Source organism: Phascolarctos cinereus, unplaced genomic scaffold (assembly GCF_003287225.1).
Source record: "Phascolarctos cinereus isolate Bilbo 61053 unplaced genomic scaffold, phaCin_HiC Scaffold_2;HRSCAF=192, whole genome shotgun sequence".
NCBI lineage: Eukaryota > Metazoa > Chordata > Mammalia > Diprotodontia > Phascolarctidae > Phascolarctos > Phascolarctos cinereus.
Genome location: NW_027555625.1, coordinates 62,820,150 through 62,834,243, shown reverse-complemented (window position 1 = coordinate 62,834,243; position 14,094 = coordinate 62,820,150). Strand labels below are relative to the sequence as shown.

Sequence of the window (14,094 nt, the reverse complement as noted above, 5' to 3'; positions counted from 1 at the left end):
ATAGAACTGGAGGTGTCCCAACAAGCTAGCAGAAAGCCCCACCTCAGCATACCAGGAGGAGATCCTGAAACCCAGGTGGTGGAGCAGGCAGGGAACTGGTGGAAACCAGCTTGGAAAATCATCAGGTGCCTCAGCATTCTACAGCTACTGGGTCTCTCAGTGCCTCAGCAAAACTAAGGGAAGCAGTGTTCCAAGGGGCCCCAGGCAGAGAAACATCCTGCAACATCCATTAAAAGCAGCTGAAGAAAGTGAAAGGAAGGAAAGGCCCAGGTAAACAGGAAATCTCCAGGAGCCACACTATCCAATCACAGGAGTTCCAGTGTTATTGATTCCAGCCCAACAGCAGGTAAGCTGCCAGAACCCTACAGCCTCCAACTGCCAGCACTGGAGGCCCCTGAACACAAAGTCATCAACCAGGCCCTAAGATCCCAACACAAGAAGCTTGGGTCAGTGCCCTCTGCTACCCCACAGGAGAACTCAATCTCATTAAAGGCCAGGAAATAAGCAAACACCATGAGCAAAAAGAAATATACAATAGATTCTTATCATGGGAAGAGTGAAGATGAAGGCAGAAATTCTAAAGAGGACAACATTGTCAACAAACCCACATCTGGAACCTCAAAAGGGAATATGAACTGGTCTGAAACCAAAAAAGCCTTCTTAGAAGAGCTCAAGAAGGATTTTAAAAGTCCAATGGGAGAGGCAGAAGAAAAAATGGGAAAAGAAATGAGAAATATGCAAGAGAGAGTCAATAGCTTGGAAAAAGGACAAAAATTAGCTGTAGAAAACAAGTCCTTAAAAATACAATTGGTGGGGCAGCTAGGTGGCGCAGTAGATAGAGCACCAACCCTACATTCAGTAGGACTTGAGTTCAAATCCGGCCTCAGAAGCATAACACTTACTAGCTGTGTGACCCTGGGCAAGTCACTTAACCCCATTCCCTAGACAAAAAAAAAAAGAGCAAAAACAAAAACAAAAAATATAATTGGACAACTGGAAAAAAAAAGTACACTGAAGAAAATAAGTCCCCAAAAATATAATTGGCCAACTGGGAAAGTACATTGAAAAGAACAAGTCCCTAAAAATACAATTGGTCAAATGGGGAAGGAGGTACAAAATCTAATAGAAGAAAACAATTTGTTAAAAATTAGAATTGGGCAAATGGAAGCTAATGAGAGAGCAAGACTCAGTCAAACAAAAACAAAAGAATGAAAAAATAGATGATAATTTAAAATACCTCATTGGTAAAACAACTGACCTGGAAAATCAATCCAGGACAGACAACTTAAAAGTTATTGGTCTACCTGGAAATAATGATGAAAAAAGAGCCTGGACAGTATCTTTCAGGAAATCATCAAGAAAAACTGCCTGAGGTCCAAGAACCAGAGGGTAAAATAGCCGTGGAAAGCATCCACCAATGACCTCCTGAAAGAAATCCCAAATTGAAAACACCAAGGAATATAGTAGCCAAATTCCAAAATTACCAGGTCAAAGAGAAAATACTGCAAGCAGCCAGAAAGAAACAATTTAAATATCATGGAACCACAGTCAGGATTACACAGGACCTTGCAGCTTCTACATTAAAAGACCGTAGGATGTGGAATATGATATTCCCTAAGGCAAAGGAGCCTGGATTACCACCAAGTATCAGCTACCCAGTGAAAATGAGCATGATGTTTCCAGGGAAAAGATGAATATTCAATGAAATAGGGGACTTCAAAACCTTCCTGATAAAAAGACCAGAGCTCAACTGAAAATTTGGTCTTCAAATGCAATACTCAAGACAGATATAGAAAGGTAAACAGGACAGAAAGAAACATGTTATTAATAAGGGCAAACTATTTACATCCCTACAATGGAAGATGACACTTGTAACCCTTGAGAATGGTATTCTTATTACACCATGTTAACAGGGTATACATAAAGGGAGTGGGTGTAAGTTGACTTTGATGCAATGATAAAAAAAAAATCTAAGCAAGTGGGTTAAATGGATCCAAGGAAGTGGATTAATCTGATCTAACTAAGAAAATGTACTGAGAGAAAAGGAAAAGAGGAGGCAGACAAGGGTAAATGACATTACAGGAAAAAGCACAGGCACCTATTATAGCAGAGGGAAAGAAGGGAGGGAGATGAGCATTGTTTGAACCTTACTCTCATCAGATTTGGCTCAAGAAGGGAATTATATAATCAGTTAGGTACTAATATTGATAGACTTAACCCTTCACAGCAATACAAGGATCTAAGACATCTCCAAAGGCCTCATGATGGAAAATGCTATCCACATTCAAAGGAAGAACTATGGAATTTGAATGCAGATTGAAGCATACTATTTGCTTTTTTTTCTTCTGTTATGTTTTGTTTCCTCTTTCTGGTGGTTCCTTCTATTGGTTCTAATTCTTACTTACAACATCACTAATGTGAAAATATGTTTAATAGGAATGTATATGTATAGCCTATATCAAATTGTGTGATGTCTTGGGGAGGAAGGTAGGGAGGGAGGGGAAGAAAAATTAAAACTCAAAAGCTTATGGAAGTGATTGTTGATAAATCAAAGTAAATTAATTAAAAAGGTAAAATAAATAAATAAATTAGTACAGCAAAAAAAAAAAAAAGAAATTTCAAGATTTTTAAACAGTCTATAAAATTTTCTTTTCAAGTTTCCAGCGTGTGCGGACACAAGAGTTTTTATAGTTGACACACATTATTTTTGGAAGCAAAAGCTTAGCTTCCAAAAGTCTTGCTAATCATGATGGCTTCATTCTATCATTAATATTTCAAGGCAAAATATATACTTAGGGCAAGGTTCATCATTAACAATAGTAGATGTAAATCTATATTTTTTGTTTTCTTTTACACATTAAAAAAATTTTGTTAAAAAAAAAACAAACAAACATACTATGGGAGCAACAGAGTTGTATCAATCTTGTAATTCTTGCTACAAATGAAATCAGAGAGCCAAGAGTGGCTCGCAGGTTATTCTTGGAGAGGCAAATAAAAGATGTGGTAGAGTTGATTTTATTGTATGCCTAAAGGCCATAAGGAACCTCATTTCATGGAACATTTGGAGTCCACTAAAATGTGGATTCTTTGCAAAGAAGGATTGCTTCATTCTTTGTACTTGTATCTTCAGTGCCTTCCTGGCACATAGTAGGTGTTTAATAAATCCTTCTTGATTGGTTTTTCTTGCGATAAGTTTTTGTAAAAAGGTGACCATGAAGATAATTTTAGGCTATGTACCAGCATTTGTTGGAGAGAATAAAAGTGTAGAGAAATTCTATTAAGATCTTAATATAACCCTTTAAATTATATCATCATTGACTTTGAAACTCAGTGACTTCAATGCAAAGTTGGAAATAGACAAGAATAGTGAGAAATATTTTGGAAAAACAAAGTTGTTCACCATTGGGATGGAGGAGATCAGCTCAGGCTGAGCTAAAGAAAGATTTCCTTTGGATAGTGAGGGCCTCTAGTTGGTCCTGTTTGTGGATGACATCATGGTAGTTTCATCAAGCTCTGGAACATTGCAAAGCCTCCTTTTTATGGTTTATCTTGATTCCTTTGTTTGCACTTCAAAGTTTCTTTGCAGCTCTTGCCTTTTCATCGGGAATGCTTAGAAGTCCGTTATTTCATTAAAGATTTATTTTCTGGCAGTGGGAGATGGGACCAGCAGTGCAGAGGGGCTTCTGAATTGAGGAGTTTGCAGTGGTGGTTGGCTGTACCTGGGCAAGGAAGCTCGAGGCACTGTGGAAAGTTCCAGGATGAGCCAGTCTGGTTTGGAGGTCTGGAAGCCAGGAACACTGCACCTGGAGGGGAATGGAGACTCAGGAGGAACTGGCCAGGCGGCCACAGCCTCTGTCTCTGCTCAGTCAATATTCATTGTTAATAAGATTTTGAGTTTCAAATGTTTTCTCCTTCCCTTCTTCCCATCCCACCTCCCCAATATGGCAAACAATCTGATATAGTTTACACATTTGCAATAATGTATACATATTTCCACATTAGGCATGTAAAAGAAGAAACAGAACAAAAGGGAAAAAACTCAAAAAAAAGTAAAAATAGTATGCTCTGATCTGCATTCAGACTCCACAGTTCTTTCTCTGGATTTGGATAGCATTTTCAATCATGAGTCTTTGGAATTGTCTTGGATCATTGTATTGCTGAGAAGAGCCGAATCATTCACAGTAGATCATTGCACAATGTTGCTATTATTGTGTACAATGTTCTCCTGGTTCTGCTCATTCCACTTAGCAGCAGTTCATATAAGTCTTTCTAGGTTTTTCTGAAATCTGCCTGCTCATCATTTCTTATAGCATAATAGTATTCCATTACATTCATATGCCACAACTTGTTCAGCCATTCCCCAACTGATGGACATGCCCTCAATTTCCAATTCTTTGCCACCACAAAACAATAGCTGCTATAAATATTTTTGTACATGTGGATCCTTTTCCCTTTCTATGATCTCTTTGGGATGCAGACCTACTGGTGGTATTGCTGGGTCACAGAATATGCACCGCTTGATTGCCCTTTAGGCATAGTTCCAAATGATTCTCCAGAATGGTTGGATTAGTTTACAACTCTCATAATTTGCTTATGGTATCACCCTTTATGTCTAAATCATATACCCATTTTGACCTTATCTTGGTATATGGTGTGAGATGTTGGTCTATGCCTAGTTTCTGTCACATTGTTATCCAGTTTTGCCAGCAGTTTTTGTTAAACAGTGAGTTCTTATCCCAGAAGCTGGAGGCTTTGGGTTATTTCTTTATTTTCATCCTCCCAAACCATTATGATTATAGAGGAGAAACTGAAGGCCACCTGATATATGTTAAAGTCAGTCCAATGCATTTTATATCAAGCTATACTTTGATGTCCTTTGATAAAAGGGGAATGCTAATCTTTCAGAGGGACCCCTGACCCTTGTCCTTCTGATTCAAGCAGAGTGTGGCCGTGTGCCCCAACAGTTGAGAAGTCTCTAGCTCTTTGACTCTAGGATGGAGAGCTGGAAGGAATCTTAAGGACCATTGGATTCAATGCCCTTTTCCCATTAAATCAAAGAGGAGGAACAGGCTTAGGGAAGGGAAAGAAATTGTTTCAAGTTCACACAGGCAGTAAATTGGAGAGCTGTGATGTGAACCACTATCCTCTGAGACCTAATGCAGTCCTCTGTGCATCCAACCTTATCACCTACTACTCTATTCACATTTGTTGTGTTGTTGCTCAGTGGTTTTTCAATTGTGTCCAGACCTTGGTAATCTCATTTGGGGTTTTCTTGGCAAAGATATTGGAATTGGTTTGCCATTTCCTTCTTCCGTTCATTTTACAGGTGAAATGACGTGCCCAGTGTCACACAGATAGTGTCTGAGGCTGGTTTTGAATTCAGGAAGATGAGTCTTCCTGACACATACTATAGCCCAATGTAACTACTTTCCATCTGCCTTTCTTGTTCTGCCATCTATTTGTCTACTGTCTTTCCCATGCCCAGAGAATACTTCCCCAGTCTAGTTCTGGTGAAAATGCAGCCTGGCACTGCCACTTGTAGCAGAGCTTTTCCTGACCCTCCTCATGTCTTTTCCTAGCTCTTTGCCAGGAACTCTCCTTTATACCTCTCCCTTGTATTCCTAGTTATTGGTACACAAGTCATTGTTCTCTAGGAGAATGGAAATTCCTGCCATTTGATCCTCAATTCAGAGCTGAGGGCATTGCCCATAGTAGGTGCTCCTTAGGTCTTTGCTCAGTTGGTCATATTGATAAACTATATGGCACTGATTTTTAGTTCTGTGCTTTCCTAAGCTGGACTGGTGATGGGATTGTTGGGAGTAGAAGCTTTGATCTTAAGCCTCAGGTTCCTGATGCTGCACAGCTCCTGAGTCAGTGGCAGAGCTGTCTTAAAGTGCAAATGGACCTTCTCTGGAGTAAGTTCCCCACCACTGGAGATCTTTGAGGGAAATGAAAAGAATCATGGCAGAAATAGGAGGAGGTTTGCATTCCCATCTAATGAAAAAATGGTCACAGTGCGGGATTTAGAGGGGCATTTGGACATCATTTCAGCCCTCTGTCCCTGAGGATTTCTGTCCCTTTTGTTCACAGGGCATCATGCAGATGACCTCATCAGGACCACTGAGTCTGGACAAATCCAAGGGACTCAAATCAGTATCAAGGTGATTGATAAAGTTGTCAATGTTTTCCTGGGAATCCCCTTTGCCAAACCCCCTGTGGGGGCCCTGAGGTTTTCTCCTCCACAACCACCAGATTCCTGGAGCAATGTGAGAGACACAACCTCTCATCCACCCACGTAAGCACTTTCCTCTCTCCTTTTCTTATCAGATAAGCACAGGGCGTCATCGTGTCTCATCCACATTTTGTCTCTGTGTATTCTGCACACAGTAGACATTTATTAAATATTTATTGAAGGAATGAATGTTCCCTATCTCCCCCTGAGCTCTGAGGCTTCAACTAATTGCTTAACGATAATAGTTTGCATTTATTTGGACTTTAGAGAATAACAGACTTTAGAAAAATACTGTGAGGTAGTTAGTACACATATTGCTACAGATGGGAAAACAAAGAGTAACAGAGATTAGAGGCAGCTAAGTGACTCAGAGGATAGAATACTGGGCCTGCACTCAGAAAGACTTGAGTTCAAATGTGACCTCGGACACTTACTAGCTGTGTGACCCTGGGCAAGTCACTTCACCCTATTTGCCCCCAGTTTCCTCATTTGTAAAATGAGCACAAGAAGGAAATTGCAAATGGCTGTAGTGTCTCTGCCAAGAAACTTCATACGGGGCCATGATGGGTCGGACATGACAGAGCAACAACAAAAATTAAGTGAGTCACCTAATGTCACAGAGCTAGTTAATAGCAAAGCCAGAACCGCATAGATTGATAGGTGCAGAAAACAGGGGGAGGCTTTAGAAGTCATTGAATCAGACCCATCGTTTGTTTTTTAAGCAATTTGATGCCTTTTGCTTTGGAGACCACATTTATTGCCCATTCCCTACCCCAGCCTCCCTCCTACACCTCCAAACTAATACTCCTCTGTAACGAAGAAAATCCAACTGACACAGTGGTCAGCAGTGACGCTCTTGTTAAAATGTCTCTCATCGTGGTCTGTCTTGGTCTAGCTCAATTTTCATCAATCTGCAGCAGTTTTTCTGAGTTCCTCACATTCATCCTCTCTTTCAGTGCAATCACATTCCATGGCATTCACACACTGTGATGTGTTAGCTATTTGCCTGTTGGTAGTATCTATTTGGTTTCCATGTTGTTTTTTTATTTAAAAAATACTTTGTTTCCAACTTAACAATTACCAACACAACCAAACATTTCAATAAACAATGAAAAACGAAAAAGACTGTATAAGAAGTTGTGAAATGTTGGCAAGTCACTGCACCTCTGCCTGCCTCAGTTTTCTTATCTATAAATTAGGGATAATAATAGCACCTATCTCTCAAGAGTATTGTGATGGTCAAATGAGATAGTCTTTGTAAAGTGCTTTGCAAATCTCAAAGCACTCTGTTGTTGTTGTTGTTATTATTATTATTATTATTATTATTATCCCAACATAATTCTATTCAGATCAGTCATCTCCTGTGTTTTCCAGGTGTTTGCAGAATATCATTACCCTAGAAAAAACAGCAGCAGTCATGAAAGTAAACATCTCTATTCCTCCCAATTCTGAAGACTGTTTGTACCTTAACATCTATGCTCCTGCCCATGCAAAAGAGGGAGCCAGATTGCCGGTAAGCCAGATCTCTGTAACTTCCACTTCAGGGGATGAGAATTCTAAGGCATGAGAACTGTGTGGAACCTTGGAGGTCACCTCATCCCACCAGCATGGGAATTGTCATCTTCTCTAAAAGGTCATCTAGCCTTCCCTGAAGTTGTCAGGGAGCTCACTACTTCTCAAGGCAATCCACTCTATTCTTGGGCAACAACTCACATAGTTAGCAAATGTTTTCTCCTATAAGGCTGAAATCTGCCTCATTACTTCAAGGCATCTAGGTGGCACAATGGCTACAGTGCCAGGCCTGGAGTAAGGAAACAAGGGAAACAAGGAATGCATTTCCATTGCTTCTAGGAGACATAGGGGCACCTGGAAGGAAAGAGTGAGCTTAGTAGATGTGAGGTTGCCTGGTTCCATGGGGCAGAGGACTTTTGTACAACAGAAACTAAGTTTGATCAGGGAAAGTTCAGCAGAACTGGATTCAGACCAGCTATACTAGAAAGAATGAGATTTTGCAGTACTCTTCATTGTTAGTACCTTAACAGTTTATGTTTTGGATGGAGGGTGGGAAGGGAGATGGATGTCGTGGCAAACAAACCACGGAGTGTAGTGAAGAGAGCATAGGATTTAGAGAGAGAATTCCTGAGGTCAAACCCCAGCTCTTTCACTTACTAGCTATATGACCTTTCGAAAGGCCCTTAACTTTTCTGGGCCTCAGTTTCCTCATCTGTCAAATGACAGAGTTGCACTAGTCCACCTCTAAAATCCCTTTCAGTTCTAAAACCTATGATCCAATGATCCTGCCTGACACAGAATTCCCAGGTACACAGGAATACCCACCAAAGTGATCACCCAAGGGAAGCAGGTCCAAGGCAAGTCCACTTCTGTAATGGGCTCCCTGTTGTATCCACACACTTGGTTACTGATAGCAAAATGTGCCCTCCCCAAAGCCAGTCCATGCTCTGGCTTTCTCAGTGTCCAGGATTGATCCACTGCATTTACCCATATATCTGCAATCTGTCTCCTTCCTGAGGCCCCACAGAATTCCAGCCAATCCCTTGCTACATTCCATAGAAGGGAAAGAATCTTCCCACGTGAGCAAAAGCCCCTTCAGCTCCCTGCCCCTCCTAGGCATGCAGCATCCCAAAGCACTGACAGAAGGAACCAAACATTCAAAACACCATGGTGTTATCTGAACAGTAACAGTAGGTCTTTCTCTTGTAATTTTAGACCTAGAGATTATAAGAATTCTTCCTCGCCCAGCATTTAACTCTTAGAATTATGCTCTCTCCACTGAGCTAGTTGGCTCAGCGGATAGAGCACTGGGCCTGGAGTCAGGAAGACCTGAGCTCAGATCCGGCCTCAAGCACTCACTAGATCTGTTAGCCTGGGCAAATCACTTAACCTTTCTTTGCCTTAATCCACTGGAGAAGGAAGTAGCAAACCACTCCAGTAACATTGCCAAGAATCCCCCATACAGGGTCACAAAGAGTCGGACACAACTCAACAACATCATGCTTTTAAGAAGACAACTGGATTTTTAACTCTTACTGGTTCTGGTTTTCTAATGATTACGTTCCCCCCAAGGCTTAGCCTTGCCTGAAAATTACCGTGGTCTCCTATGCTGGAGTTGGGTAATCCTGTTTGGTGTCTATGAAATAAGATTGAAATGACATCCCTCCCTGCCCCACCCCATCTCCACAAGGCAAATACAGTGGGAAGGATTAAACATAGGCTTATGGCAGGAGATGGGTTAAAGTCTTTTAAAGATGAGTTTTAATAACGTGAAACTTCTCCCTAAAAGGGAGTGATCTAGAAGAACCAAAAATGAAAAAATGAAAGAATTTACTTTGATAATTTGATTGTATATTTAAAAGGAATAGCAAATTATTCAAAGCAAGTTCACAATCATCTTTTTTATTATACTGTTATAGAAAACATTAGTTTATTCCATAAATTAAAAATAACATAATTTTTTTAAAAAAGAACCAATAGAAGGCATATCCTAGTGCTGGCAATCTCTTCTAGCAGCTTATCTTGCCTTTGAGAGGGCAGCTATTGTTACATAGAAAGGTTCTCTGGGCCACAGCTGAAACACCCACATAAAGATGATATGACATAAAGAGCTTTTGTCCAAGGTGCATTCTCAGTTGTTGGCTTGGGTCTGTGTCCCTTAGAAGGGAGTCCTGCATCCTTTGCCTGGTTTGGGGGGGTACAAGGATCCTTTAGAAGAGGTTGTTTTGCTCTGTGTGTATTTTTGGCAACAGGAGGACCTCAGGGAGTGCATCCTGCCAGGAAGACTCTAAGGTGGATCTGAACTGCCTTTGAGTCAAGTCAAGTGGGCTCTTACTTGAGAGTAGCTCTGATGCATACCCTATCCACTCTTGATATACAGAGTCTTGATAAGTGAATCCACTCACATTTAGATCTACTTTAACACTGGTCACAAGATAAGAGGATATAGTATTCTCCTGTTGAACAAGGGAGTGGAAGAGCCATGCTCAATGGGATTTGTTCCTGTAAGGAAAACCATATCTGATTCCTGCAGGTGATGGTGTGGATCCATGGCGGTGGTCTCGTTTTTGGCGGTGCTTTCCTATATGATGGTTCAATATTGTCTGCCTCCCAGAATGTCATAGTGGTCACCATCCAGTACAGGCTGGGCATCCTTGGGTTCTTCAGGTGAGATTTGACCCCAGGAAAATGTGAGCATAAGTTTATTTTTCCTGACTAGACAATATATCTCTTGCCTTCCCCACAAGCTATTCATGGTGTAGTGGGAAAAGAACTAGATTTGTGGCCTGAGGACCCAATTTCATATCATTGCCCTGCTTCTCATGACCAATAAATTCACTTCTCCCTCTGCCTCAGATTTGAGATAGATGGATAGATAGATATAGATAGATAGATAGATAGATAGATAGATAGATAGATAGATGGACAGGCTGATGGATGGATGGATAGACTACCAGACAGATCAGCAGGTAGCTAAAACATTTCTTAAGCATCAGGCACAGTATTAAGTGCTAGAGTTACAAAAAAAGAAAACAAGATGATCCTTGTTAACCTAACCCCAGTTTGCTGTACTGCATAATAATAAAGCTCATGATTCCATTAGCTTTCCAAATACTAATTTTCTGTGATGTCTTACTCTAAAGTTATCTACCCCTTTTACTGTGCTCTCTGGAGAGCCTGCTTCATAAGTAAAAAACCTGTTTTCATCTTTAACCCTTTCTTTTCTTACCCCTTCTACCTACTTGTTCTCACTAAACCCTGACTTTTTTCTGATGATGCAGCTTTCCTGGTGACCATTTCCAGCACTATTTGCATTTTCATTCCTACCTGAATCACAAGGATGCCAAAATACTCTTTGTTTCCCACTACCACTTCCAGACTCTCCCTCTACCACCATCACTCAGCAACTTCTCCTTTCAGGTTCATTCACTCCATATTCATCACCCAGTCTAGATTCTAGTAGCTGTTATTTACCATCCTCATGGACATTCTCCTTCCTTTCTCAAAGAGTTCAATGCCTTGTCTCCAGTCTTTCTCTCTTTCCCAATTCCCACCTTCATGCTGAAGGACTCCAACATTCATTTTGATATTCCTTTCACCATTCTTACTCCCCAGTTCCTCAACATATTCATTTCTCATAACCTACTCCTCCACCCCACCTCAGAGATTGTAGCACCCTTGATTTTACCTGACTCATAAGTGTACCACTTCTATGTTCATTAACTATGAAATTCCTCCATGTAGTTATAATCTCTTATCATTCCACTAGATTCTCTGCCTGGTAAACCCTAATCCTGTTCTTCATCCTCAACTTCACCTTCAATCCCCTACACCCATGCTTTCCCATGCTGTCACTCCTGACTGGTTATATTCTCTTAACTTCCCCAACTTAATCCCTTAGGGAACCACTTCATCTCTGCACTGAACCATTATCCTATGACAAATCTTTCCCTGCCAAACCTCAGCACTGGATTACTCCCATCAGCCATTCCTTTTGCTTTTCTTTACGTACTGCTGAATGAAGCTAGAGAAAATCATGAAACCATGTTGCCTGGATCCATGCAGATTAATGTTACATAATCTTAACTGAGTCCTCACTGTGGCAAGGCAATCTTTCTGCACCTCTATAATCAATTCACTTTCTCACTCACCAGAGCAGCTTTTCTACACGTTTGCATCCCTCCTCAAACTTCTCATGGCTCTTCCTCTCCTCACCATCTCAACTCAGAGTCTTGCTTTCTGTTTTGCTGGGGGAAAAAATGAGGCCATCCACTGAGCTCCCTCATATTCTCTCCTCTTTACCTCACATTGATCAGATACCTTCTATTACTATCTCCTCCTTTACCTCTTACTTACATGAAAAAGTGGACCTTTTCTTCTCTGAGGTTAAGCTTTCTACACACACAAATGATCACATTCCATCGAGTCTTCTCTAGAAGATTGCCCTTTCTATCATACTCACTTTCAATATTCTTTAATCTCTCTCTCTGTCATTCTCTCTCTCTCTCTCTCTCTCTCTCTCTCTCTCTCTCTCTCTCTCTCTCTCTCTCTCTCTCTCTCTCTCTCTCTCCTCTTCCCTCACCCCCTACTCTTTCCCTACTACCCACAAACTTGCCCATGTCTGTCCTCTGTTCTCAAAAAACCTTAATGGATCCATCCACCCATCCATCCATCTCCACAATCATCCCATACATCTTCTCCCCTTTATGGCTAGACAGCATGATTCTTACAGAGATTTACAGTATCCCATTTCCAACTATCTCAAAATGTATGTCGTATTACAAACTCAACATTTCCAAAACTGAACTCCTTCTCATTCCACCAAGGCCTCACCTCTTGATAATATCCCTATTATTTATTAAAGGCACCATCACCCTCTCAGTCACCCAGACTTATAATCTAGGTGTCATCGTCCACTACTCACTCTTCTTTCCCCTATACCCAATCTGTTGCCAAGTCTTATTGACTTTACCCTTGCTACATCTGTCATATACACCTGCTTCTCTCCTCTGACACTACCACACTCCAGAGGAAACTCTCACCATCTTACACTTGGACTGATAATACCTGCTTGGTTGGCCTCTTTGCCTCTTCTCTCTCTGCTCCAGTTCATCCTCCACTCAGCTGTCAGTGATCTTCCTACAGCACAGGTCAGACCATCACCCCCTTATTTAGTCAATCAGTCAGTTAACAAGCATTTTTAGCACTTATTATATGCCAGGCACACCACTTAGTGTTTTGAGATACAAAAGAAAGTCAATTCCTACCCTCAGAGAGTTCAAGTCTAATGGGAGACAACATGTAAATGTCCATATAGATGCAAAATATATGCAATGTACAAGAGAAGTAATCTCAGAGGGAAGGTGTGACAATTGTGATTTTTGAAACACGTTGTTGTAAGTGATAGAACTCCACCATGGAGTCACAGGGTAAGTGGTCCTAAAGACCATAAAACATTTAAGCAATAGCAGACAACGAGTACTTTCACAAGCCCTGACTTATTCTGATCCTGTGAGTAACCTCACCTCCTGAATGGACTCCCAGCAGACTGCATAGATTTGTGCTGGCACACACTCTGGGGAATTTCCCCACCACACCCACGACTGATTAAGAGTTCCCTCTCTCACATATGGTTCTGGTTGTGTGTCCCAACCAATCCTCCCTTTAAGGGATAAGACTGACCTGCTCAGAGCCCACTCTGAGTATGTACTCCCACCAAGACCTTGCTACTGTACGAGTCCCCCTCATGTGAGTGCCCTGAAACTCTGTCTATCAATACAGGTTGACGCATTATGTGGGGGGTGGGAGGGGGAGATATGATGTGTGTGTATGTGTGTGTTTGTATGTTGCTTTCATTTTGCCTGCTTGGTGTACTACGTGGTAATAAAGCTTATGCCTCTCCTAGCTTCCCAAGTAATAATTTCTATAAAGCCTCAAACTGGGGTCCTTGTTCTAGAAGGCCCTAGCAGTGATGGTATGTGGGGGAGGGGTAGAAGGGAAAGTGAGATCTCTTAAAGAAGATGTGATTAGAGCTGTCTCACATTCCTTCAAGGAATTCCAGTCATGAGGCAGCCAATGAAAGTCAGACTTGGGAGATAGAAAGTTGTATGTGAGCATGAGGAGTACTATGTTGCTGGATTGTAGAGTTCATGGAGAGGAGCCTGGTCTTCCTACCTCTCTAGTCTTCCCATGCTCCTCCACATTCTCTGCCTCCTTCGTGATGCTTACATAAGATATTCCATTGAATCTGTTCATTTTCACTCCTCCTCCTGGCTTCCTTCAGGATTCAGTGCTAATCCCACCTTCTCAAGAAGCCTCTCCCTGCCTCTAGTACTGCCAGGGCCTTCCCT

General features: G+C 41.4%; 1 long non-coding RNA gene and 1 pseudogene across 6 annotated transcripts in view; one reads left to right on the top strand and one right to left on the bottom strand.

Annotated features, from left to right (window-relative positions):
• The window catches only part of LOC144455779 (uncharacterized), a 140,568-nt gene that overhangs the window by 105,134 nt on the left and 21,340 nt on the right, over nucleotides 1-14,094 (bottom strand). The gene's annotated exons all lie outside the window — the stretch shown is intronic.
• LOC110210443 (pyrethroid hydrolase Ces2e-like) overlaps nucleotides 1-14,094 on the top strand; it is a 29,553-nt pseudogene that overhangs the window by 2,154 nt on the left and 13,305 nt on the right. Inside the window, exons 2-4 of the transcript XR_013484531.1 lie at nucleotides 6,091-6,295; nucleotides 7,607-7,745; nucleotides 10,278-10,411. The product of XR_013484531.1 is annotated as a pyrethroid hydrolase Ces2e-like (transcript). The remainder of the gene's footprint in view (nucleotides 1-6,090; nucleotides 6,296-7,606; nucleotides 7,746-10,277; nucleotides 10,412-14,094) is intronic.